The sequence below is a fragment of the Zingiber officinale genome, chromosome 2B (genome assembly GCF_018446385.1).
Source record: "Zingiber officinale cultivar Zhangliang chromosome 2B, Zo_v1.1, whole genome shotgun sequence".
Classification (NCBI taxonomy): domain Eukaryota; kingdom Viridiplantae; phylum Streptophyta; class Magnoliopsida; order Zingiberales; family Zingiberaceae; genus Zingiber; species Zingiber officinale.
Window position 1 is genome coordinate 6,860,449 of NC_055989.1, and position 25,547 is coordinate 6,885,995.

At 41.0% G+C, this 25,547-nt stretch overlaps 1 long non-coding RNA gene across 1 annotated transcript; it reads right to left on the reverse strand.

The window, feature by feature from the left end:
- Positions 1 to 1,176: 1,176 nt before the first annotated feature.
- Positions 1,177 to 2,794, reverse strand: LOC122048961. Its single transcript, XR_006130757.1, has 3 exons — positions 2,455 to 2,794; positions 2,099 to 2,277; positions 1,177 to 1,443 (listed from the first exon to the last, which is right to left on the reverse strand). It is a non-coding gene; the product is annotated as an uncharacterized LOC122048961 (long non-coding RNA).
- Between the last annotated feature and the right edge of the window lie 22,753 nt (positions 2,795 to 25,547).

Genomic DNA, 25,547 nt, shown 5'->3' on the forward strand with positions numbered 1-25,547 from the left:
GACGGATGATCCGACACTGCAAGTGTTAACCTTCCGGACATGGGTCGTCGGCATTCCACTCTGCATCTTGTAAACGATGTTGCTCCGAATTGGCGTTTTCCAACGGCCAGCAATCGATTAGCATATCATCCGTTTGTATTCAATCGTGTAGTTTTCGGGTTGGATTTGCCGGTTTGTTCTTAAAATTTTTAGTGGATTCACTGTACATGTGGTGGCCCGATGCTATTCTCGGCATCTCATTCTACAAGTACGTTAATTTTAACTTCTTATTATATCCCTGATTAAAAGAAATTATTGATATATAATGTTTGTTTTACTCTTGTTTCTCAGAGCATTAAAAGAAATTCTCGGCTTTTTCACTTCTTTGTTTTTAGTCTCCGTTGCAACTTTTATTGCTTACACCTATCATTCCTCTTTATCTACTTCTTCCCTTCCTTAACCGGCCTCTCTTTGTGCGTTGGCTATGGAATATTGACTCCGCTCACTGCACAGCAAATTGGCTTTGAGTTTAATGGGCTCGCTATCGGATCACTTTCACTCAATTGGATGACCATTACGAGCTTCTTAGGGGATCCTTTGCTTTTTCCTGTATTTGTGATATTCAATATGTTGGTCGGATTTATTATTGGAGCCGAGAAAATTTCCATTGTTCTCTTCTCGACCAATATCTATGATTCTACTGGCCACAAATACAACGTCTCTAGAATTGTAGATCCAAATATATACTCTCTTATTTTACAGAAAAACCTACATTAATAACTACGTACTCAAAAGTAGGGCTACAACACATCGTTGATTTATACTACACTCTACATGATTTGATCTTGCTCTATGCACGCCAACTATATATTTCTCAGATCGCTCTCTTCTATAAGAGGTTCTCACTCATTTTGTAAATGAATTAATTATTTGTAGTCTTAACTTCACCCAAACAGTTAGTTCCAGTAAACAAGTAAATTAAACGAAAGGTATATATATAAATACTATTGTGTCACATCGAATCGCTCTCTTGTTGCTAGGGAGGCTCTGCAACAGTATACGATGGAGCTGCTCGGGTATAACAGTACTGTTTCGCATGCATACACAACCACTCAAACATCACAAAAATACTAAATAAATATAAGAAACGACATCATTTTCATTAAAACATGCATATTATAATATCATAAATCATCCTCTCTTACACGCGTCAAATACATTATAATACAAATGTTATAATAGAAATGTAATATATAACTAACTAACTAACTAGTTAAAATATTAATTAGTACAGAAATAAAAACACAATCCACAAATATTGAGGATGAAAATATTCATCGCTTACACCAACTCATGGATTGAAATAAGTAATATTGCAGACGAGGCAACAGAACCTTACATTATAACGGTAACATGTCGGTGATAAATCAAATCCGACATGCCTGCAACAAATTCCTTGCCTCGCTGAAAACAAAGATAATGAAAATCAATGTTAGGATGAAAATCACTGTAAGTTTCATGATGACGATGAGGAAAAATCGACGTGGAGGAGTTGTAGTATTGGAATACTAAGTTGTATCCACGGCAATTTATAGAGAGATATAAGACTTTGGGTTTGCATTGTTATTATCACTAAGTCAATTTCAATAGCAATTAATAATTGAAATAAATTATAGGTATGGAGTTGCTGCAGAAACTATATCTTCACGTTCGGAAAAAATAACAAAATTAATTAAAAGCCTAGAATTAAAAAAACTTAAATAAAAATACATGACATTAACAACAGCATAAACTTATATGTTCATATGAAATGACAGAGTTTGGATATCTCGCATTCTCAAATGCGTGAGTTCAGTTGTCTTTAATATCAGCTATCATTTGAAGAAAGATGATGGAATGAATTTTCAAGAGGCATCTAAAAATGTAAGTATATAAAGATGACGTAATTAACATGTTTTATTTGTTAATTCTAGTTTAATTACGATCATTCACTGAATTCTAATTTTCTTTTCAGCATGGAAATATTATGGGAAGAAATGACCTAATTTTTTTATATGCTAAATTTAGGATAGATGATCTAAAAAATAAAATTGAATGAAGAAAAGAAGATATATTTTACCTACAAATCTTTCCAATACCTCCCATGCCAAGCTCAATTTAGAGTTGTTTTTTTTTCCTTCATGAAGTTCCATGGATAAACTAAAATCACGCTCCATTTATCCTCATCTCTCCAGCCAAGCTGGAACATCCCACTGCACAAGAAAATTTTGCAGTGATGGATCTTGCTGTTGTTCTCACCTAGGAAATAAAGAGAAGAATTAGAACAGACTATTGTGGAATGGGAGGGGAAAAGAACAGAAATTAATTGGAAGAAGAGAAAAACACTATTGTTCTTACTTTGCTCGCTAAACAAAATGACAACTGAAACATGTTGTTTAATAGGATTGAAGGAAACTTGGAAAAAAAAAAACTTACTGTTGAGTTGTTGGCCGGCTTGTCAGAAGATGGCTGCTATAGCTCCTATGGTTGAAAGAGGGTGTTGGACCATAAGCCGTCGACCAAGCTCAGTGACCTGATCCGATGAAGTCGATCCGCGAGAGGACTAGAGGAGGAGTTCCAGTGGCATTGGAGGTGGCGTCGCTCCAAAACTCGGCGTCCAGGTTCTGTCGGGTAGGAGGCGGCGGCGGATGTGGGAGATTTAGGGCTTGTGGAAAATCCCTCTTGCCGCCCTATTTAAAGGCCCCCGGGCTCCCTTGCTTGGGAGAAATGAAGTCGGGGTTGGGAGGTGGGTGACAGGGAGGTGGCTTCTGCGTTATGTGGAGATGGTTATTTCTCAACGAAAGCTTTGTATGAATAAAAATCTTGGTTGTAGGTAGTATTCAATATTAAAATTTTAATTTCGTTTTACATTTTAAGTACATCCACACATTTTAATCCTTACGATATATGTGATATATGTATGTATGGCGTATGGATTAAAACTCCCCATCCATCTGACAACGTCACTATAAGCACCGGTGTAAAGGCATATTTTTTCGGCCTCAAAATGCATCATGTCCATCACCTGCAGCTGTTTGCACATCATATGTGGCAGATGGTTATTCATTTTTCTTAGTATTACTGTCAATTTGTCTCTAGGTCAATACAAAAAAGATAAATCATGGTTGACTATTAATCATTAGTACAAATGGTCAAGCATAAAAAAAGTTATACTCGATCACACTAAATTTCGACCCTAATATTTCATATAATAATATTTTATATCTTAATTATCACACTGCCCCACCACATCACATGTGATGATGGCAAGCTGTCAGGTAGATTAATTTTTGACCGCATTCTCTGTTATCGGTCAATAAATCACGAGCTGAATGACAGATGGATGTCAAAATTTGACCGTTTACCACCCAATATATCTTCTTCCTCAATTCCTTCCTGTGCACCAAGACCCACCCTCTTCCTGTTTATTTTCACATTATTTTCACAAGGTTTCAATGTTCCAGGCGTTCAAATTCGCTTTTTACCGCGAATAATTAATTAATACTATTTTATATACTTATTAATAAAAATACTAATTTATAAAAATATTTAGTTTTCATAAGTTAATGCTATTTTTTTCATAAATTGGTAAAAAAATTAATACGGCAACTTTATTTTTTTATAAGTTAATGTTATTTTTTTTTAATGCGAGACACTTTTATTTTATCTTAACATTAATGGTAGAATATTATCATTATACTTATCATGTGATATGGTAAATTTCGATATATTCATTAAATAAATGACATTAACTATAGCATGTTATCTCATTTTAATAGGGGCAAATTTTATTTAGTATTAATGGTAGAATATTATCATTGTATAGATATCATGTATTCCTCAAATATTAATACAAATAGTTGGTTCACTAACCTAAAATTGTAACGTAATGTTTGTCATCATGCATGCTAACACCATACTTAATGTTCCCCTAATAATCTGACATGTATAAATAAGCTATGGTTTTTTTAATTAAAAAGCATATATTATTTTATTAAAAAAAAAATAAACTTGAGCGCCCAGAAAGTCTACAGCCTCATCTCATGTAGCACGGTGAGACCATAGCGAAGTGGTACGCATACGATCATACACTAAGAAAAACTAATTTAATATTACTAGGTTTATAGGATTGATTCTATATCTAGAATGTAGGATAAAAGAAATTTATTGGAGTATTTGTTTATGACGGTGGAGTGAATATATATATATATATACATGAAGTTGTTATCCTACATGATGTTACAGTACATAACTGTACAGGTTACGTAGGATATCAATTTTTTTTTTTTAATTTATGAATTAAAAAATAATTAAAATATTTTTTAATATTTTATTTCTAGGTTTAGGTTTTGGATTATAGTGTTAAAACTATTTTCTTTTTTAGATTTTATCTCTAGGGTTCAGACTTCTCAATTAGGTTATAGTGTTTGGTTTAAATAAAATTAATTTAAGTAGTTATTGAGTATTGTAATATGTTGAGGGGATATATTAATGTATTAGAAATTTATATAAGGAAATGTTAATTTTTTAATTTAAAATATTTAAAAAATAAAAAAAAAATCGAGCGATCTCCTGCGTGCACACAGTCACGTATTGTGGCATGCACAGTCACACACTATACAAGCGCACAGGAGAACACACCTCTATATCAAGAGAACACACCTATATATATATATATATATATACCAACAAATAAAAGTAATTTTGACTTAAACCACATGTAATTATTAGGAATAAATACGGGGACGCTTTATCACCATTAGAAAGAAATAAAATTTATGATTTGTAAATTATGCATAACTTGGGGAGGAGCTTTACATAGAAAATTTTCAATTTTACAAAATAATATAGTCTTATTTTTATTTCAAAAATATTTTAATTTATTAATAAGTTTCAAAATGATCTAATCTTATTTTTTATTTTCAAAATATTTTCAAAAAGTTATCTTGTGATACAAAGACCACAAAAAGTTATCCTGTGATACAGTATCCTGAATCTAGAAAGGAGAGCACTCTGAAGAATACCACTGTGCCTAGATATCTTATTTACCTCTCAAAAAAATAAATATATTTAAATAATATTTTTAGTTCAATATTTTTTTCTCTTTATGCGGATTAATCTGTTTACTGGACTTCTTATATTTAAAGTGAGTTGTTTAACTACTCCAATAATATTATTGTTCTAGATCATTATCAATGAAGATCCAAATAAAATATGTAATTCCTCGAAAATAAAAAAGAATGACCTATTTTCATTTGATATTCGGAAATAAATTCTTTCAATCGTCTATACTCAATCAAATTCTCTTTTTACCTCTGTGATAATTCCCGAATTATTTTTTCAATCATCAAAAATGTTTGTGAACTATGTACTTATAATTTTAAAAAATAGAATGTTAAATAATAGCATATTATCTTAATTTATTCGTAACTCGATCATAATTAATTGGGATTTTTTTTTTCTGGATTCATCGTCCTCTCCAGGTGATTGTTTGGTTCGGAGCGAGCGGCTAGAAGTCATCCTTCGCTCGACACCTAGCAACCTGGTCACTTGTTCACCACTGGTGGCCTGCGACCGTCCGTTCCGAATCAAACTATAATTTAGAGGAGACGGTGAACCTAAGAAAAAATTATAATTAATTATGATTAAATTGTGACCATAATCCGACTGTAATGATGAGTAATCTATTCCCTTATAAAAAAATATATTAAGAGATCTGCTCGAAATACTTTATTCTTACTTGCAAAAATAACTTTAAAATATTTATTAAACTAATTATTTAATACATCGGATTTACAATGTTATTAAATTAATTATGGAATATTAATACTATGGACAAATAATTTAATAAAAAAATCTTGAGTTTGTGACAAATAAGACAATAATCACGGTGACAACATTCACTTTAGACGTTCCTCATACTTCGTCCTTAGGTTATATAAAAGAAGATAAATCATGAAAGCTATTAGCCCGAATAATAACCAATACATGGAGGAGAGCAGAAACATGAAATTGACGCCATATCTTATGATAATAACTTTTCATACACTAATCAATTGTCTATCCATAGAGGACGACAATAATCGTATAGTGATGAATGATGACATGCAAGTATTTGGTCAGGTGGTTCAGTGCGATATATTGAATTGTATACTATATATCATATATTATACTAAAAAAATTGATATAAAAAATATATATATTAATATCATACTAAATTTTTAGTATAGTACCGAAATTTGAAATTTTCATATGGTATAAATTTCATGTAGTTTATAGTAAAATTTCAATATCGGTGTTATATATTGAAAATTTTGAATATTGATATTGAAAAATTCAATATGATATAATATCATACCAAAATTGTTAGTATACCGTTAAATCAGTATGATTCAATATATTTTGGTAAGAAAAAAAAATGATATACTAAAATTTCAATATTTTCTTTGACCTCTCATCATGACTGACATTATATAACAAGAAGTTCTAACACACCTGCTTACTATTATAGATTGATTCGTGAATAACCAGAGGAGAAATTCAAAGGAATGAGAAGTATTTTCATCTTCATTCTACAATTGGGAGATTAAAAGTTGGATGGTACATGTTTCAACCAAACATATGAAATAGCTATTGATGGTAGTCAGGTTTCTTTCCTTCATTTCTTGCACTTCATTTGACTTTGCTTTAGTCTGATTTAAAGGAAGGATATATGATGATAACTGAATTTACCTCGAAGGGTGTAATAAAGTGTCCCGAGCAATATATAGTTGAATCTCCTTTAAAGAGGATGAGTAAGGTCCGCAGAGCTGTTAGGTGGGAGTTCACAAGTCAATAACTTCATAGTTTCGTCGAGCAATCTTACAAATGGTTGCTGAACAATAATTTTGTGTCTCACACAGAAATCTTGTGAAGGATTGCTAGTCAATATCATCTAGAGTCCGCAGAGTAATGTTCCAAAGGATTGCCGATCAATATTCTCAGAGCCTGCAGGGCAATATTACCTTCAGAGGTCGTAAAGTAATTTTATAAGGGTTCGTTGAGCAATATCTTCAGAGCCCGCAAGGCAATATTACCTCAAAGTTCATAAAGTAATTTTATAAAGATTCGTTGAGCAATATCTTAAGAGCTAGCAAGGCAATATTATCTCAGCGGTCGTAAAGTAATTTTATAAGGGTTCACCGAGCAAATATCCTCAAAGCTCATATGGCAATATTACTCAATGTCCTGCAGAGCAACCCTACTAGTGTTCCGCCGAGTAATGACTCAATGCTCTATAGAACAATATTATTGTCAAGCAATATTACCTCAGAGGTCGTAAAGTAATTTTATAAGGGTTCACCGTGCAATATTCTCAAAGCTCACAGGGCAATATTACTCAATGTCCCGCAGAGCAACCCTACTAGTGTTCCGCCGAGTAATGACTCATTGCTCTATAGAGCAATATTATTGTCAGACAATATTATATGATTGCCAGGGCAATAAGGCTAAGAATTCATGGGGGAATGTCGAGATCTATGGGGTAACACGATTAAGTGAGTATTTCATCATCAAACCTTTGATTGTGAATATGTGGCAATGATTGAGTGGAAAGATGTCAGAAACCGTTTTCTTGATTGCTTCTTCAGAGTACATGGCTATTAGTGAATGGTGAATGAACATTGATTGTCAGAAAAGGTCTCCTCAAACCTCATTATCTTACGCGGTGATTGTGAATTGGGTGTACAATAACGAACCACTAGAGCCACATCTTCCTTAACTTAGGCAAGAAGAAGTGGGGAGGCACAAGATAAGGTGACGTGGATATTCCTTCTCTGACATCTATATAAACATCTCAGATGGTAACTTTGAAGTACGTTAGTCTTCTTCTTCTAACACGTGGTGGCAACTCCTTCAAATTCTTCTCCTTCTTTTACGGTTCTTCTTCTTCTTCAATTTCAATCTATCATTGACTTGATCGTTGAAGAGGCCGCTCTAGAAAAGTCAGCTCGACGCTAACCTATGTTATCGTTTCAAATCCAATTGACTTTGCAACTGAAGAAGACTTGTGTAGAAGGAGGCGCCCAAGCAAGTGGAAAAAGGAACCATCAAATTGGTGTTGTCCGTGGATCGAGAATTTCAGCAAAAAGTTACTATGGCTCGATCTGGCAAAGCGACTGATCCGGCAGTAGACCAAGGGTAGGCTGATTAAGCGAGCCGAGCATCTGGGTATGTCCGAGCAGAGCTAGAGTTAACCCATTCAAGAGCTTGGGTTTCCGACAAGGCAGGGAGACCGAAGGGCCGAGCGGGAGTACGCTCGGGCCAAGCGGAAGTCCGCTCGGCAGAAACATGGGCGAGGGTAAAAGATGGCCGAGCGGCTCATGCGCTCGGCCCAGGACCTGGGATATTAGCAGGAGCATGTCTGATGATTAGGCCGTACACAAAATCGCGAGATGGAGGATCTTACCGTCACATCATGGGAAGGTGGGCGCAGTAGCAGTATGGTCTCAGGACGTTTCCCTGACAGATCCATATTCGGGCATGGTCCTTCTGATAAACCCATACTTGAGCATGGTCAAAGGCATGTGGTTGATTTGACCGGAGCATTCAGGTCTCCTCCAGAGGTCTATATAAGGCCTCCATTTCTTCACCGGAGGTATGAAAAATCTTAATTGGAGAACCACCTTTTTGTTATCCCTCGCCTAACTTGAGCGTCGGAGGGCCGTCGCCGGGACACCCCTCCCGGCTCGGTTTTGTTGCAGGTTCGCCGGAGCATTCGAGGATTCCGCAGGAAGCGCCACGTGCCCAGCGTCCCTTGACTCCTGATTCGGACAGGATCAAATTGGCGCCGTCTGTGGGAACGCTCCTGCATCCGATCGGAAACAATGGATGAGGCTGGACGACAACACGTGGTGACGCTTTCAACCGAAGAACTCGAAGCTCTGGTCGAGATAAGGGCTGCCAAACTAGTGGAGCAAAGACAAAAAGCAACAGCCGAGCGGCCGGAACAACAAGCGACGTCTGCGTCTGGTGGCCGAGCGGAAGCACCTCAAGCCACCGTCGCATTCCATCGGGCCCTATTTCGCACCCCTGAAGCAGCACCAGCTCGAAGGGATAGAGGCTCCTCTTCAGACGAAATGCCAAGGCGGGATGACAGAAAAGGGAAAGCCCCCCGGACGGACTCGTCTCCCGAGCGGACCAACCGCCAATTTTCGGAAGCCATTCTGCGAGATCCTCTGCCCAAGCACTACGTGCCCCCTACGATCGGCGAGTATAATGGAACAACGGACCCGGATGATCATTTGGGTAAGTTTGATAATACCGCCACGCTCCACCAATACACTGATGGAGTGAAGTGCCGAGTCTTCCTCACCACGCTCTCGGGATCGGCTCAGCGATGGTTCCGTAGGCTGCCGGACGGATCCATCTCAAGCTTCAAGGACTTCCGAACGGCCTTCCTCCACCACTTCGCCAGCAGTCGGCGTTATCAGAAAACAAGCGTTAGCTTGTTCGCCATCAAACAAGAGCCAAAGGAATCGCTTCGAACTTACATCCAGCGATTCAACCAAGTGGCAATGGATATCCCAACAGCCACATCGGAAACGATGATGAACGCCTTCACACAAGGCCTTGTTGATGGGGACTTCTTCAGGTCGCTCATCCGAAAGCCGCCCCGAGACTATGATCACATGCTACATCGGGCCAACGAATACATAAACGTGGAAGAAGCGCAAGCCGCTCGGAAAAAAGAAGCCCCAACCGAGCGTGCACTTGTTCATGCCGAGCGGAAGCAGCACTCCGCTCAGCAACCACCTAAAGGACCAAGGGCTGAAGCAATTCGATCTCCCCACACCAGATCGCACGTACAAGAAGTGGCTGCCGCTCGGCCCAAGCCAAAGAAGAGGTGGACTCCTATGTTCTGCTCCTTCCACCAGTCAGATACGCACAACACGAGAGATTGCCGGAATCTTCCCTTCGTGACTAATCCCGTTCCCAGAAGGGTTGAACGCCGGTCTCCTCCCCGTGACAGGAGGCAAAGGGCTCAGGAAGCCGACCGGACCCGCATGGAGAGGCAACATCATCAGACGCCCGATCGACACCGATCACCTAGACAAGAGAATCGTCGGGCGTCCAGGGAACGGTCTCGACCATCCACTCGGGAGGAAGAAAACAGGAGCAATACTTCCCGGGGCGAAATCAACGTTATTGCTGGTGGGCCGACCGGAGGAGACTCCAACCGAGCAAGAAAGGCGGGCGTCCGGCAGCAGTCGGACCGGCGACTGGACCAGAAATCACTTTCGGGCCCGGGGATTTAGAAGGAGTAGAAGTGCCCCATGACGACGCGTTGCTCATTAAAGCGGTAATAGCGAATTACACCATTTACCGCATATTTGTTGACACAGGGAGCTCGGTCAACATCATATTCAAGAAGGCGTTCGATCAGTTGCAAATTGATCGAGCCGAGCTGCTGCCCATGACAACCCCGCTCTACGGGTTTACGGGCAACGAAGTTCAGCCGGTCGGACAGATCCGGTTGGCCACCTCACTGGGAGAAGAACTGTTGGTTGCTACTCGGAAAGCCTATAGGTTCCACTGTACAAAAATTTTGTACAAAGGTCTGAACCTTTTCCTAGCTACCATGTGTTCTTTTAAATTAAATTTTGGATCTCCTGCGGAACTTAACACGTTTGATCCAAAACTTAATCTATTTGTTCTTTTAGGTTTTGACTTGGATCTCCTGCGGAACTTAACACGTTCGACCCAAGTCTCCTTAAGTTATTAATTCCATTAAATATTAATTTCCATAAAAGGTTCCCAGTACTGACGTGGCGAGGCACATGGCCTTCTTGGATATGGGAGCAACCACCACCGACTAGACAAAACCTTTAATAGAAAGGTAATATTTAATTTCCTAAAATAACTTTAGGTTAACCAAAGAGAACAATCAAATCACAAGGAAAAGAAAGAAACAAAAGAACACAACTCGAAAAACATATTCGAAATACTAGAACGTAAGCCTCTTGTATTTGGTATTATTTCCATAAATAACTAGCATGATGCGGAAATAGAAATTACTAGTTATACCTTGTAGAAAAACCTCTTGATCTTCTACCGTATTCCTCTTCTAACCTCGGACGTTGTGTGGGCAACGATCTTCCAAGATGAGAAACCACCAACCACCTTCTTCTTCTCCAAGCAAGGTTCGGCCACAAAAGAAAAGCTTCACCAAGGAGAAAACCAAAATACTAACCAAGCTCCAAGAGATGCTAGCTTTCTCTCCTTCTTCTTCTTCTTCTCCGAGTAGTATCCGGCCACCACAAGAACTCCAAGGGAGAGGGAGAGGTTCGGCCACCACAAGAGGAAGAGAAGGAGATGATGGCCGGCCACACCAAGGAACAAAAGAGGGAGAGGAATAATAGATGTTGTGTCTTGTGAAGGCACCCTCACCCCTTCTTTTATATTCCTTGGCCTAGGTAAATTAGGAAATAAATTTTCCTTAATTTCCTTGACATGATTTAATTGAGAGAAATAAAATAAAATTTCCTAATTAATTTGTGATGGCCGGCCATCATTGGAAACAAATTAGGAAGTTTCAATCAACAATTAAAACTTCCTAATTTGTTTCCGGAAATTTTAAAAAATAAAATTTCTCTTTAAAATCTCTTCATGGTTAATAAAAGGAAATATCTATAATTTTAATTTTATTAACATGTGAATAATTTTAAAGAGAAAATAAAACATCTCTCCAATCTACAAATAAGGAAAGAGATCTAATCTCTTTCTTTAATCTTTTGTAAATCTTTTACAAGAGAGATATTTTAATTTTAATTCTCTTTAAATTAAATCTTCCACATAATAATAAACATTAAAATTAAATTTTCTTTTTAATTAATTATGGTCGGCCCTACTAGCTTGGGTTCAAGCTAGGGCCGCCACCCAAAGGCCGGCCCTAGCTTGGTTCCCAAGCTAGCTTGGCCGGCCCCTTTAGGTGGGTATAAAAGGTGGGTATATGTGGGTATAGTACTCTATAAATAAGAGGCTACGATAGGGACCGAGAGGAGGAATTGGTTTTGGTCTCCGATAAAATTAAGCATCCCATGTTCGCCCAACACACAACTTAATTTTATCAATGATAATTCATTCCACTAGAGAACTATCATTGAACTACCGCACCAATCCCAAATTACATTTTGGGCTCCTTCTTATTATGAGTGTGTTAGTCTCCTGTGTTTAAGATATCGAATGTCCACTAATTAAGTGAGTTACCGACAACTCATTTAATTAATATCTAAGTCCAAGAGTAGTACCACTCAACCTTATTATCATGTCGGACTAAGTCCACTGCAGGTTTAACATGACAATCTTTATGAGCTCCTCTTGAGGACATTATCAACCTAGTATCACTAGGACACGGTTTCCTTCTATAATCAACAACACACACTATGAGTGATATCATTTCCCAATTTATCGGGTTTATTGATTCATCGAACTAAATCTCACCCATTGATAAATTAAAGAAATAAATATCAAACATATGTGCTTGTTATTATATTAGGATTAAGAGCACACTTCCATAATAACCGAGGTCTTTGTTCCTTTATAAAGTCAGTATAAAAGGAACGACCTCAAATGGTCCTACTCAATACACTCTGAGTGTACTAGTGTAATTATATAGTCAAGATAAACTAATACCTAATTACACTACGACTTTCTAATGGTTTGTTCCTTTCCATTCTGGTCGTGAGCTACTGTTTATAATTTATAAGGTACTGATAACATCATCTTCTGTATGTGACACCACATACTATGTTATCTACAATATAAATTAAATGAACAACTACAAACAAATGTAGATAATTAGACCAAATGTGATTCTTTATTCATAATGAATGTTTACAAAGCTTAGGCTCTCAATATACACTCCAACAATCTTCCCATTCTAATGACTAGCTCTCACCATATGATTCATTCCACCCTAAAGCTAGTCAAATTGGAAGGATTAGTAGTCAAATGCCAGGTTATCCGCTGATGCAATCTTGGCGATGACAACTTCTCCTCGCTTCACGATATCTCTTATCAAGTGGTACTTGCGCTCTATATGTTTACTTGCCTTATGGGCTCGTGGTTCCTTCGAGTTTGCAACTGCACCGCTGTTATCACAATAAATTGTGATGATTTTGGGCAAACCAGGAATCACATCTAAGTCCATTAGAAAGTTCCTGAGCCATACTGCTTCTTTAGCTGCCTCAGAGGCTGCTACATACTCAGCTTCCATGGTTGAGTCCGAAACGCATTTCTGCTTAACACTCCTCCATGAAATGGCTCCACCTCCTAAAGTAAACACATAGCCTGATGTAGACTTACTGTTATCCCTATCTGATTGGAAATCTGAATCCGTGTAACCCACAGGGAGCAGATCGTCTGCTTGGTAAACTAGCATATAATCTCTAGTCCTTCTCAGGTACTTTAATATATGCTTTACCGCAGTCCAATGTCCTTGTCCAGGGTTACTCTGATATCTGCTGACCATGCCCACGGCAAAACAGATATCAGGTCTCGTACATAGCATTGCATACATTAGGCTTCCTACAGCTGAAGCATAAGGAACTGCTTTCATGTCCTCTATCTCTTTCAATGTCTTTGGAGACATCTCTTTAGATAGGGATACTCCATGTCTAAAAGGTAAGAAACCTTTCTTGGAATCCTGCATGCTAAAACGAGCAAGGATTGTATCTATATATGAAGCTTGGGATAGACACAACATTCTTTTCTTGCGATCCCTTATAACTTTGATCCCAAGAATGTGTGCACATTCTCCTAAGTCCTTCATATCAAATTGTTTGGACAACCATACCCTTACGTCTGATAATACCTTGACATTGTTGCCAATTAACAAAATATCATCTACGTATAGTACAAGAAATACCACCACGTTTCCGTTACACTTCTTATATACACAAGACTCATCCGGACTTTGAATAAATCCATATGACTGGATTACTTCATTAAACCGGATGTTCCAAGACCTTGAAGCTTGCTTTAGTCCATAAATGGACCGATTGAGCTTGCATACTAGATGCTCTTTGCCTTTTTTAATAAATCCTTCGGTTGCTTCATATGGATGTTCTCTTCAAGACTTCCATTAAGGAAAGTCTTGACATCCATTTGCCAAATCTCATAATCCATATGAGCAGAATGGATAAGAGTATCCGGATAGACTTAAGCATGCTCTTGGTGAAAAGGTTTCCTCATAATCGATTCCTCTTTCCGAGTGTACCCTTTCGCAACAAGCCTAGCTTTGAAGGTTTCTACCTTCCGTCTCCTCTTTTCCTTTTGTAGATCCACTTGCATCCAACGGCTTTTACACCATCGGTGGTTCTACAAGCTCCAGACGTTATTAGAGTACATGGACTCTATTTGAATTCATTGCCTTTTGCCAAGATCTTGCATCTATATCTTGGAGTGCTTCATCATATGATCGGGATCAGGTTCATGTTTACCGGGATCAAGTCCAAGACTCTCCCAAAACATGAATCTTTCAGCATTACAACCCTCCCACTACGACGAGGCATCGTGGTTGTGTATCATGTGTGACACGTGTTGCGGTCTCTTGTGGTACTTCATCTTGTCTTGTTGCTGAAGTAGACATGTCCTCTCTAAGTTCTTCTAAAACAACTTTACTCTGGGCTTGTGATCCATTATATAGTCTTCTTCTAAAACGGGCATTGGTGCTAACAATGACCTTCGGTCTTTAGGACTATAAAATAAACCACCTTTCGTTCCTTTGGGATATCCTACAAACACGCGAACTTCTGACGAGATTCTAACTTATCAAGATCTGGTTTCAGACATGTGCTGGACTACCCCATATCCGAATATGTCTTAGACGGGTTTCGCCCATTCCACAATTCTATGGGAGTAGAAGAAACTGATTTAGAAGGTACTAAGTTCGGAGCATACCTGTTTCCAGAGCATATCCCAAAACGAATTTGATAATTCAATAACTCATCATTGATCTAACCATCTCCATAAGAGTCCTATTCCTTCGCTCTGCCACACCATTCTTGTTACACACAATTGGGATTGAATCCGACCTTCGATAAGTAATTCCTAAACTCTCCTAAGAGGTATTCGCCACCACGATCGATCGTAGTTTCTTGATACTTTTACCTAGTCGTTTCTCCACATCGCCTTGTATTCTTTGAACTTATCAAAGCACTCGGACTTGCGCATTAGGTAAATGTATCCATATCTTGAATAATCGTCTATGAAAGAGACAAAATATTCAAAACCTCCTCTTGCCCAGACAGACATAGGACCACACAAATCGAGTGAACCAACTCTAACACTTCTTTGGCTCTATACCCTTGGCCTTGAACGGCCTCTTGGTCATTTTACCTTCTAAGCAAGATTCACAAGTTGGAAAATTTTCCAACTCTAATGAACTTAAAGTCCATCGACTATAAGCCTCTGAATCCTACTTAAGTTAATATGACCAAGCCTTAGATGCCAAAGATATGCTTGGTTCATTTCAAGGTTCTTTTCTCTTATTAGAATTAGAAGATGAATTATAAATTTCCATGTTTTGCTTTGTGGAAGAATTTGGATTTAAAATATACAAATTGCCAACTAATGCACCAGAACAGATAATCACTTTATTTCTTTTAATAACTACATCATTACTAAAAAAACTGAATATCCATCTAAAAACAGTTTAGAAACTGAAATTAAATTCTTTCTAAAGCGGGTACATAAAGACAATTTCTTAAAACCAAATTTCTATTTCTACTAAAAGATAAGTAGACGTCTCCCACTGCAACAGCCGCCACCTTAGTAGCATTGCCCATGTAGACGATAATCTCCCTTCAGATAGTCGTCGGGTTTCTGGAACCTCTGCAAGGAATTGCAGACATGATCATGGCTCCCGTATCTACACACCAGTGCAGGTAGATAACACCGCTAAACATGTTTCAACAACTAGAGTATGAGATATACCTTTGTTTTGGTTCTTACGAGGACGATCCCCTGCCCGCTTGCAGATGAAGCACTTGCCCTTGGCTTCTTCATTCCCTGTACACTGAGATTTATTCACTTTCTTTCTTGAACCATTTTTTCTTCTTCTTACCTTTCGGTTTAGAAGTAGAACCATTTTCAAAGATAGTGAATTTGAGCATTGTGACGAAATAACCTTATGTCAGTAGTTCCCCTAATGAATAAATCCTTTTATTCATATTATAGTTCAAGACGGCTCAAAACTTCTAGGTAGGGTTTGGAGGATCATATCGATCTGGGTTTCCCATCAATTTCTCCTCCAAGGATCGTATTTTGTTCGGATAAGCCATCATGTTTAGGATATGATCCTTACAGGAGTACCCTCTTGCATGGTGGTGTCATTATCTTTCTCATAGCTTCTTGTCTAGAAGCCCTATCACGATGACCAAAGAGTTCCTTGAGATTGTTCATAATATCATAAGTTGTTGATCTTTATGCCGATGTTGCAATACATTTGACATTGAAGCCAAAATGTAACACCGCGCCATCTCATCCTTTTACCCATTTCCTATGATATTCAATCTCCTCTTGGGTAGATTCACCATGGGTGCATCAGGGCAATGCTCGGTCAATACAAATTTATAGCTTTCAGCAGTAAGAACAATATCCAGGTTTCTTTTCCAATCTATGTAATTTGGTCCAATAAGTCTATTTTGTTGAAGTATGATGGACGGTGGGTTGAAAGTCATCCTAAGAATCACAAATAACTTTTGGTCGAACTCTAAATTTAGAATAATATTGATTCCTCAAACAATACTATTTTAAATTAACCAACACCTTAAAACACCGTGAATTTTGTATGCCACGTTAGTGTGGACGATACAAATTCAACATTTGTAAAAGGAGGGTTTAACCCATTAATTTTATTATCTTGTCAACCTAACTTTTGACAAATAAAATTAATAGTTGGTATTATTTGGTCACACAAATAATAGCGGTGACTCCGATTGGGAGGATACTATTAGATGTGTCTAAGTGTACACCATTACTTGACACTAAGTCCATTAATAAGATTATGCCCCTTCCGTTGGGGAAGATCACACGCTCTTAATTAACTTCCTATAGTCATCCATAAATGGAAGTCTGTTCTAGTGGTCCGCAAACAAGCTCATCCGTTATGGAGGAAGGCACTCAGAGCCAACGCGCAAGCTTGTTTGCATCACTTACAAACCAGTAATGGAGACCATGGGATTTACTTAAAAATCCCTCTCCCACTTAGTTATTTATAAATGAGGAATTTTAACTACGCTAGCCTACTAAACTTGTAAACTAACATGCACAATATAAAAGCAATAAATAGAAAATCTAATTTTCAACTATTATGGCTTTTATCTTTAATTGTCCTCCGTGTGTTGTCATCCGAAGCTGCTGCCATATTTGGCCACCGCCACCGGGTCTAACTGTCGCATCCATCTTGCTCCGAGTTCCGCTGCGCCTCTAGTCCTTAGAAGGTTCCACGCTTTGCAAGATTCGATCCGCGACATAAATAGAATTTTACATTTTGATCCTATATTCCATAAAAGGAATGTACATGTATCTAGATCAAAAATAAAATCCTAATAAAACTAAATACAGCTCCTGCTGTATTTTAATACAATCATGCACACACATATAAATTGCCCTTGACATGTCCAAGGGTCCAATCACACACATAATTAACTAAAAGCCATAATAGTTGGATCCTGCATCCATAGAGTTAGCACATCCTACTATTAACCTGCCTAAATTATGTATGACATGTGCATAATTAAACTAAATACCAAATACACAGAGGCAAAACCCTAGCTCTGATACCACTTGTTGGTTGCTACTCGGAAAACCTATAGGTTCCACTGTACAAAAATTTTGTACAAAGGTCTGAACCTTTTCCTAGCTACCATGTGTTCTTTTAAATTAAATTTTGGATCGCCTGCGGAACTTAACACGTTTGATCCAAAACTTAATCTATTTGTTCTTTTAGGTTTTGACTTGGATCTCCTGCGGAACTTAACACGTTCGACCCAAGTCTCCTTAAGTTATTAATTCCATTAAATATTAATTTCCATAAAAGGTTCCCAGTACTGACGTGGCGAGGCACATGGCCTTCTTGGATATGGGAGCAACCACCACCGACTAGACAAAACCTTTAATAGAAAGCTAATATTTAATTTCCTAAAATAACTTTAGGTTAACCAAAGAGAACAATCAAATCACAAGGAAAAGAAAGAAACAAAAGAACACAACTTCGAAAAAACATATTCGAAATACTAGAACGTAAGCCTCTTGTATTTGGTATTATTTCCATAAATAACTAGCATGATGCGGAAATAGAAATTACTAGTTATACCTTGTAGAAAACCTCTTGATCTTCTACCGTATTCCTCTTCTAACCTCGGACGTTGTGTGGGCAACGATCTTCCAAGATGAGAAACCACCAACCACCTTCTTCTTCTCCAAGCAAGGTTCGGCCACAAAAGAAAAGCTTCACCAAGGAGAAAAACCAAAATACTAACCAAGCTCCAAGAGATGCTAGCTTTCTCTCCTTCTTCTTCTTCTTCTCCAAGTAGTATCCGGCCACCACAAGAGCTCCAAGGAGGGGAGAGAGGTTCGGCCACCACAAGAGGAAGAGAGGGAGAGGATGAACCGGCCACCACAAGGAACAAGAGAGGGAGAGGAATAATAGATGTTGTGTCTTGAGAAGGCACCCTCACCCCTTCTTTTATATTCCTTGGCCTAGGTAAATTAGGAAATAAATTTTCCTTAATTTCCTTGACATGATTTAATTGAGAGAAATAAAATAAAATTTCCCTAATTAATTTGTGATGGCCGGCCACATCATTGGAAGGCAAATAGGACAAGTTTCAATCAACAATTAAAACTTCCTAATTTGTTTCCAGAAATTTTAAAAAATAAAATTTCTCTTTAAAATCTCTTCATGGTTAATAAAAGGAAATATCTATAATTTTAATTTTATTAACATGTGAATAATTTTAAAGAGAAAATAAAACATCTCTCCAATCTACAAATAAGGAAAGAGATCTAATCTCTTTCTTTAATCTTTTGTAAATTTTTACAAGAGAGATATTTTAATTTTAATTCTCTTTTAAATTAAATCTTCCACATAATAATAAACATTAAAATTAAATTTTCTTTTTAATTAATTATGGCCGGCCCTACTAGCTTGGGTTCAAGCTAGGGCCGGCCACCTTAAACTCAGGCCGGCCCTAGCTTGGTTCCCAAGCTAGCTTGGCCGGCCCCCTTTAGGTGGGTATAAAAGGTGGGTATATGTGGGTATAGTACTCTATAAATAAGAGGCTACGATAGGGACCGAGAGGAGGAATTGGTTTTGGTCTCCTGATAAAATTAAGCATCCCATGTTCGCCCCGAACACACAACTTAATTTTATCAATGATAATTCATTCCACTAGAGAACTATCATTGAACTACCGCACCAATCCCAAATTACATTTTTGGGCTCCTTCTTATTATGAGTGTGTTAGTCTCCCTGTGTTTAAGATATCGAATGTCCACTAATTAAGTGAGTTACTGACAACTCATTTAATTAATATCTAAGTCCAAGAGTAGTACCACTCAACCTTATTATCATGTCGGACTAAGTCCACCTGCAGGGTTTAACATGACAATCTTTATGAGCTCCTCTTGAGGACATTATCAACCTAGTATCACTAGGACACAGTTTCCTTCTATAATCAACAACACACACTATGAGTGATATCATTTCCCAATTTATCGGGTTTATTGATTCATCGAACTAAATCTCACCCATTGATAAATTAAAGAAATAAATATCAAACATATGTGCTTGTTATTATATTAGGATTAAGAGCACACACTTCCATAATAACTGAGGTCTTTGTTCCTTTATAAAGTCAGTATAAAAGGAACGACCTCAAATGGTCCTACTCAATACACTCTGAGTGTACTAGTGTAATTATATAGTCAAGATAAACTAATACCTAATTACACTACGACTTTCTAATGGTTTGTTCCTTTCCATTCTGGTCGTGAGCTACTGTTTATAATTTATAAGGTACTGATAACATCATCTTCTGTATGTGACACCACATACTATGTTATCTACAATATAAATTAAATGAACAACTACAAACAAATGTAGATAATTAGACCAAATGTGATTCTTTATTCATAATGAATGTTTACAAAGCTTAGGCTCTCAGTATACACTCCAACAAGAACCGCTCCGGAGGACCAGGACAATAAACTTCGTGGTGGTCGACTCTCCATCATCCTACAATGTCATTCTGGGACGACCGGCGCTCGGTGAATTCCGAGCGGTTGTTTCAACCTTCCACCAGAAGATAAAGTTCCCCGCGGAAGACAAAGTAGGAGAAGTGCGTGGAGATCAGCTAGCAGCTCGGCGATGCTATATAGAGATGATCCGAGCAGAAGCTTCTTCCGCTCGGAAGGCCCCCCGAATCGAGGTACATGCCATAACCGATAAGCCTCCTGCTTTAATTTATGATGAAAAGGAGGAAGTTCAGATCCATCCGACCCGATCGGAGGCCACCACTTTCATCGCCTCGGATCTGGAGGAAAAACAGAAGGAGAGGCTGATCCAATGCCTCCAGCAAAATCATGACGTCTTTGTCTGGTCGACACATGAGTTGCCCGGAATTTCGCCAAGCCTGATGCTGCATGAATTGCATGTCCGACCGGACGCTCGGCCAGTGAAACAGAGAAAAAGGGACTTCAGCGCTGAACAGAATACCATTATCCGGGCGGAAGTAGAAAAACTTCTAAGGGCCGGCCACATACGCGAGGTACAGTTCCCGAGCTGGCTAGCCAACGTAGTCTTGGTCTCCAAGCCGGGCGGCAAGTGCCCCAAGGACTTTTATCCTCTGCCCCGGATAGATCAGCTGGTGGACTCTACGGCCGGCTGCGAATTAATTTGCATGCTTGATGCCTACCAAGGGTATCATCAAGTGCCGCTCGCCCGGGAAGATCAAGAAAAAGTAAGCTTTATAACGGCTGACGGCACATATTGCTACAATGTGATGCCGTTCGGATTGAAGAATGCCGGGGCCACCTATCAACGCTTAATGAACAAGGTGTTTAAGGAGCAAATCGGGCGGAATCTAGAAGTTTATGTGGACGACATTCTTATCAAATCCGTCCGGGCGGCTAATCTTTTCAAAGATATGGAAGAAACCTTCCGAACACTGCGCAAATATGGAGTCAAGCTAAATCCACAGAAATGCCTGTTCGGAGCTAAAGGAGGGCGTTTCTTGGGGTATATAGTGACTGAGCGGGGAATCGAAGCAAATCCCAACAAGGTGAAAGCCCTGCAAGACATGCCGCCCCCAAGAAATACAAGAGAGGTGCAAAGGTTGACCGGTCGGATAATTGCTTTATCCAGATTCATCTCTAGAACCGCCGATCGGAGCCTGCCCTTCTTCAAGATCCTGCGAAAAGCTACTAAGTTCCAGTGGGACGAGGAGTGTAACCAAGCATTTGAAGAGTTAAAGACATACCTAAATTCCCTGCCTATACTTGCCAAGCCGATCGGCGGGGAATCACTGTATATGTATCTGTCATCAACTGAGCATGCTGTAGGCTCAGCACTTGTGAGGGCAAGTGACGAAGAGCAGCCGGTGTATTTTCTGAGCCATATTTTGAAAGATGCTGAATCTCGCTACACCGGGCTCGAGAAGTTGGCCTTTGCTCTGGTTCTAGCCGCTCGGCGCCTTCGACCATATTTCTTAGCCCACACAATCATTGTCCGGACGAACAGTCCACTCGGAAGAGTCCTGTTGAATCCAGAAGCGTCCGGACGGCTTATCAAGTGGACAACAGAATTGAGCGAATTTGATATCCAGTACCAGCCCCGCCCGGCGATTAAAGCTCAATCCTTGGCTGATTTTGTGACCGAGGTACAGAGGCCAGAACTGGAAGCTCTATGGAGGATATATGTGGATGGGTCTTCCACTCGGCTCGGAAGTGGGATTGGGATATTGCTCATCTCACCGCAAGAAGAAAAGATGCACCTATCAGTCCGGCTGGACTACAAGGCCACCAACAATGAAGCAGAGTATGAGGCTATTATAACCGGATTACAGGCAGCACGGCATATGGGAGCCGGTCGGGTGATTCTCTATTCCGATTCACAGTTGGCCGCTCAACAACTTTCTGGCACCTTTGAAATCAATAGCGTTCGGCTTAAGCTCTACGCTGAAGCCTTTGAAAAACTCAAAGCTACTTTTCGAGAAGTGCTTATTCAGAAGATTCCCCGAACGGAGAACCAGGCGGCCGATGAATTAGCCAAACTTGCGAGCTCAATAACGCCGATCGCCATTCAACAGCCAATTGAAAAAACGCTGCTGGTGGCGCACGTCGATCGGATGGAAGGACTCTCATTTCCAGACGACTGGAGGACATCCATCATAGAGTTCCTCCGCTCGGAAAAAACACCTGCCGATCGGGATGAAGCCCAGCTTCTCAGGAGGAGGGCCGGTCGGTTTACACTCATCGGAGATCAACTGTACAAGAAAGCTTTCTCGCGCCCTTTGTTGAAATGTGTGAGCTCAGAAGACTCGGCGTACATCCTTCAAGAAGTACACCAAGGATCATGCGGCGGTCATCCGGGCGGGCGCTCGTTAGCCAAGAAGATCCTCTTGGCCGGGTACTTTTGGCCAACATTACAAGCAGACGCCGCTCGGACAGTATCTACCTGCCTTTCATGCCAGAAGTATCACAACTTCTCCCACCGACCGGCAGAGGAGATGAAGGCATCAACCATCTCATGTCCGTTCGATCAGTGGGGAATGGATATTGTAGGTCCATTGCCGATGGCGACCGGGCAGAGGAAATTTTTACTAGTGGCGGTAGATTACTTCTCCAAATGGGTGGAGGCCGAGCCGCTCGCAAAGATTACGGAACAAATGGTGAAAAAATTCATCTGGCAACACATCATTTGTCGGTTCGGCATCCCTCGCCGACTAGTGTCTGACAACGGGCGGCAGTTCACAGGGAAAATGTTAGAAGATTGGTGCAATAGCTACGGCATTGAGCAACATTTCACATCCGTGGCCTATCCTCAGAGCAATGGTCAAGCTGAAGTCGCCAACCGGGAAATCCTTCGTATTCTGCGCGCTCGGCTCGATCATTTGGGAGGAAGTTGGCCAGATGAAGTGCCGAGCGTCTTGTGGGCCATCCGGACGACGCCAAAAGAAGGGACGGGAGTCACACCGTTCCATCTGGTATATGGCGGTGAGGCCGTCATCCCGGTTGAAGTCGGCGTTGAATCCGCTCGGATCCAATGCTATGATGAGGTCAACGCCGAGCGGAGAAACATGGAGCTGGATTTGGTCGAAGAGGAAAGGGCAAAGGCGTCAGTTCGGCTGATGGCATATCGTCAGCGGATGAAACAAAACTACAACCGACGCGTCATTCCCAGATCATTCCAAGTTGGCGATCTCGTCTGGAAAAAGGTCAAGCCGGTCGGCGACGTCGGTAAGTTGGAAGCTCCATGGGCAGGTCCTTTCAAAATCATCGAAAAGCTCCGCTCAGGCGCGTATTATCTGGAGGATGAGGGCGGTCGACAACTAGATAGGCCGTGGAGCGCGAACCACCTCCAGCCTTACCGGGCGGGGTGAAAGGGGTATCACTGTAAACCACCACGTGTACATTCTTCGACTGATTATTGAAAATGCAGAAATGAAAAGTCGGAGGAGCAAAAATAGGACCAGATCATCAGAACACGAAGACCCCGAGCCGTTTGGCCGGGCTGCGTATGGGAGACGAGCTACACGCTTGAAATCTAAGACCTCAACCATTCGGTTAGGCCGAGATTATCGTAAGTATCCTCGAGCCGTTAGGCCGGGGAGGGTATCACGAAGGCCCCCGTGTCGTTCGGCCGGGAGGTTTATATCCGAGCCACGAGCTCGAAGCCGAAGGCCCCCGAGCCGTTCGGCCTGGAGGTTTATATCCGAGCCACAGGCTCAAACACGAAGACCCCGAGCCGTTCGGCCGGGCTGCATACTATTATGGCAGGATGAGAAACCAAAACCCTGCGCTGTTCAGGATGATAGAGGGAGGTTATTGCCTAGGAGCGAAGGCCTGAGCCGCTCGGCCGGGTACATTTTAGCTGAGTACTACCTCAGGGAGCGAAGGCTTGAGCCGCTCGGCCACGTACATTATAGCCGAGACTACCTCGGGGAGGATTATATGCGAGCCAAGCGCTCGATGTGAAGGCCCGAGCCGGTCGGCCGGGTATATGGTATCCGAGCCCAGCGCTCGATGTGAAGGCCCGAGCCGTTCGGCCGGGTATATGGTATCCGAGCCCAGCGCTCGATGTGAAGGCCCGAGCCGTTCGGCCGGGTATATGGTATCCGAGCCCAGCGCTCGATGTGAACGCCAAGCGCTCGATGTGAAGGCCCGAGCCGTTCGGCCGGGTATATGGTATCCGAGCCCAGCGCTCGATGTGAAGGCCCGAGCCGTTCGGCCGGGTATATAGTCTCACTTGGAGACCGACGAGCACCGTCGTTAAAAATCGAGAGTCGGACCGGCGACTATAAACCTCCGGGCGACCGACCAAGAGTCGGGACGCAGTCGGACCGGCGACCATAAACCTCCGGGCGACCGACCAAGAGTCGGGATGCAGTCGGACCGGCGACCATAAACCTCCGGGCGACCGACCAAGAGTCGGGATGCAGTCGGACCGGCGACCATAAACCTCCGGGCGACCGACCAAGAGTCGGGACGCAGTCGGACCGGCGACTATAAACCTCCGGGCGATCGACCAAGAGTCGGGACGCAGTCGGACCGGCGACCATAAACCTCCGGGCGACCGACCAAGAGTCGGGACGCAGTCGGACCGGCGACCATAAACCTCCGGGCGACCGACCAAGAGTCGGGACGCAGTCGGACCGGCGACCATAAACCTCCGGGCGACCGACCAAGAGTCGGGACGCAGTCGGACCGGCGACCATAAACCTCCGGGCGACCGACCAAGAGTCGGGACGCAGTCGGACCGGCGACTATAAACCTCCCGAGCTGAAGATCTCTGCACGGATCAACATAATATGTTCTATCTCCCCCGTTCGGGGTCGAGTTATCACCAAAGGCCCCCGAGCCGATCGGCCGGGTTTGAATTAGTCCTCAGGGTCGTCTAGCCCAGACGTTAAACCGTAGAGTTGAACCAGCGACAATAAAAACTCCAGCTGGAAGATCGTCTAGCCCAGACGTTAAACCGCCGAGCCGCGCCGAACGGCTATAAAAACCGCGCCGACGAGCACCGTCGTTAAAAATCAATAGCCTCTCCGACCGGCTATCAGTTTGCCAACACTTGGCATTCGCTGAATGCGAGCAGTATGAATCCTCTCAGCGATTTAAACGAGTAGAGCTTAACTGATTCTACGAACAAGCACCAAAAATACAAAGGCAATGAAGGGTAAACAATTTTAACAAAGGCAGTTGCGCCGAGCGGCGATTACAAAAATTTTACATCCGCCAAGCGGATGAAATACAGAGAGTGCTTG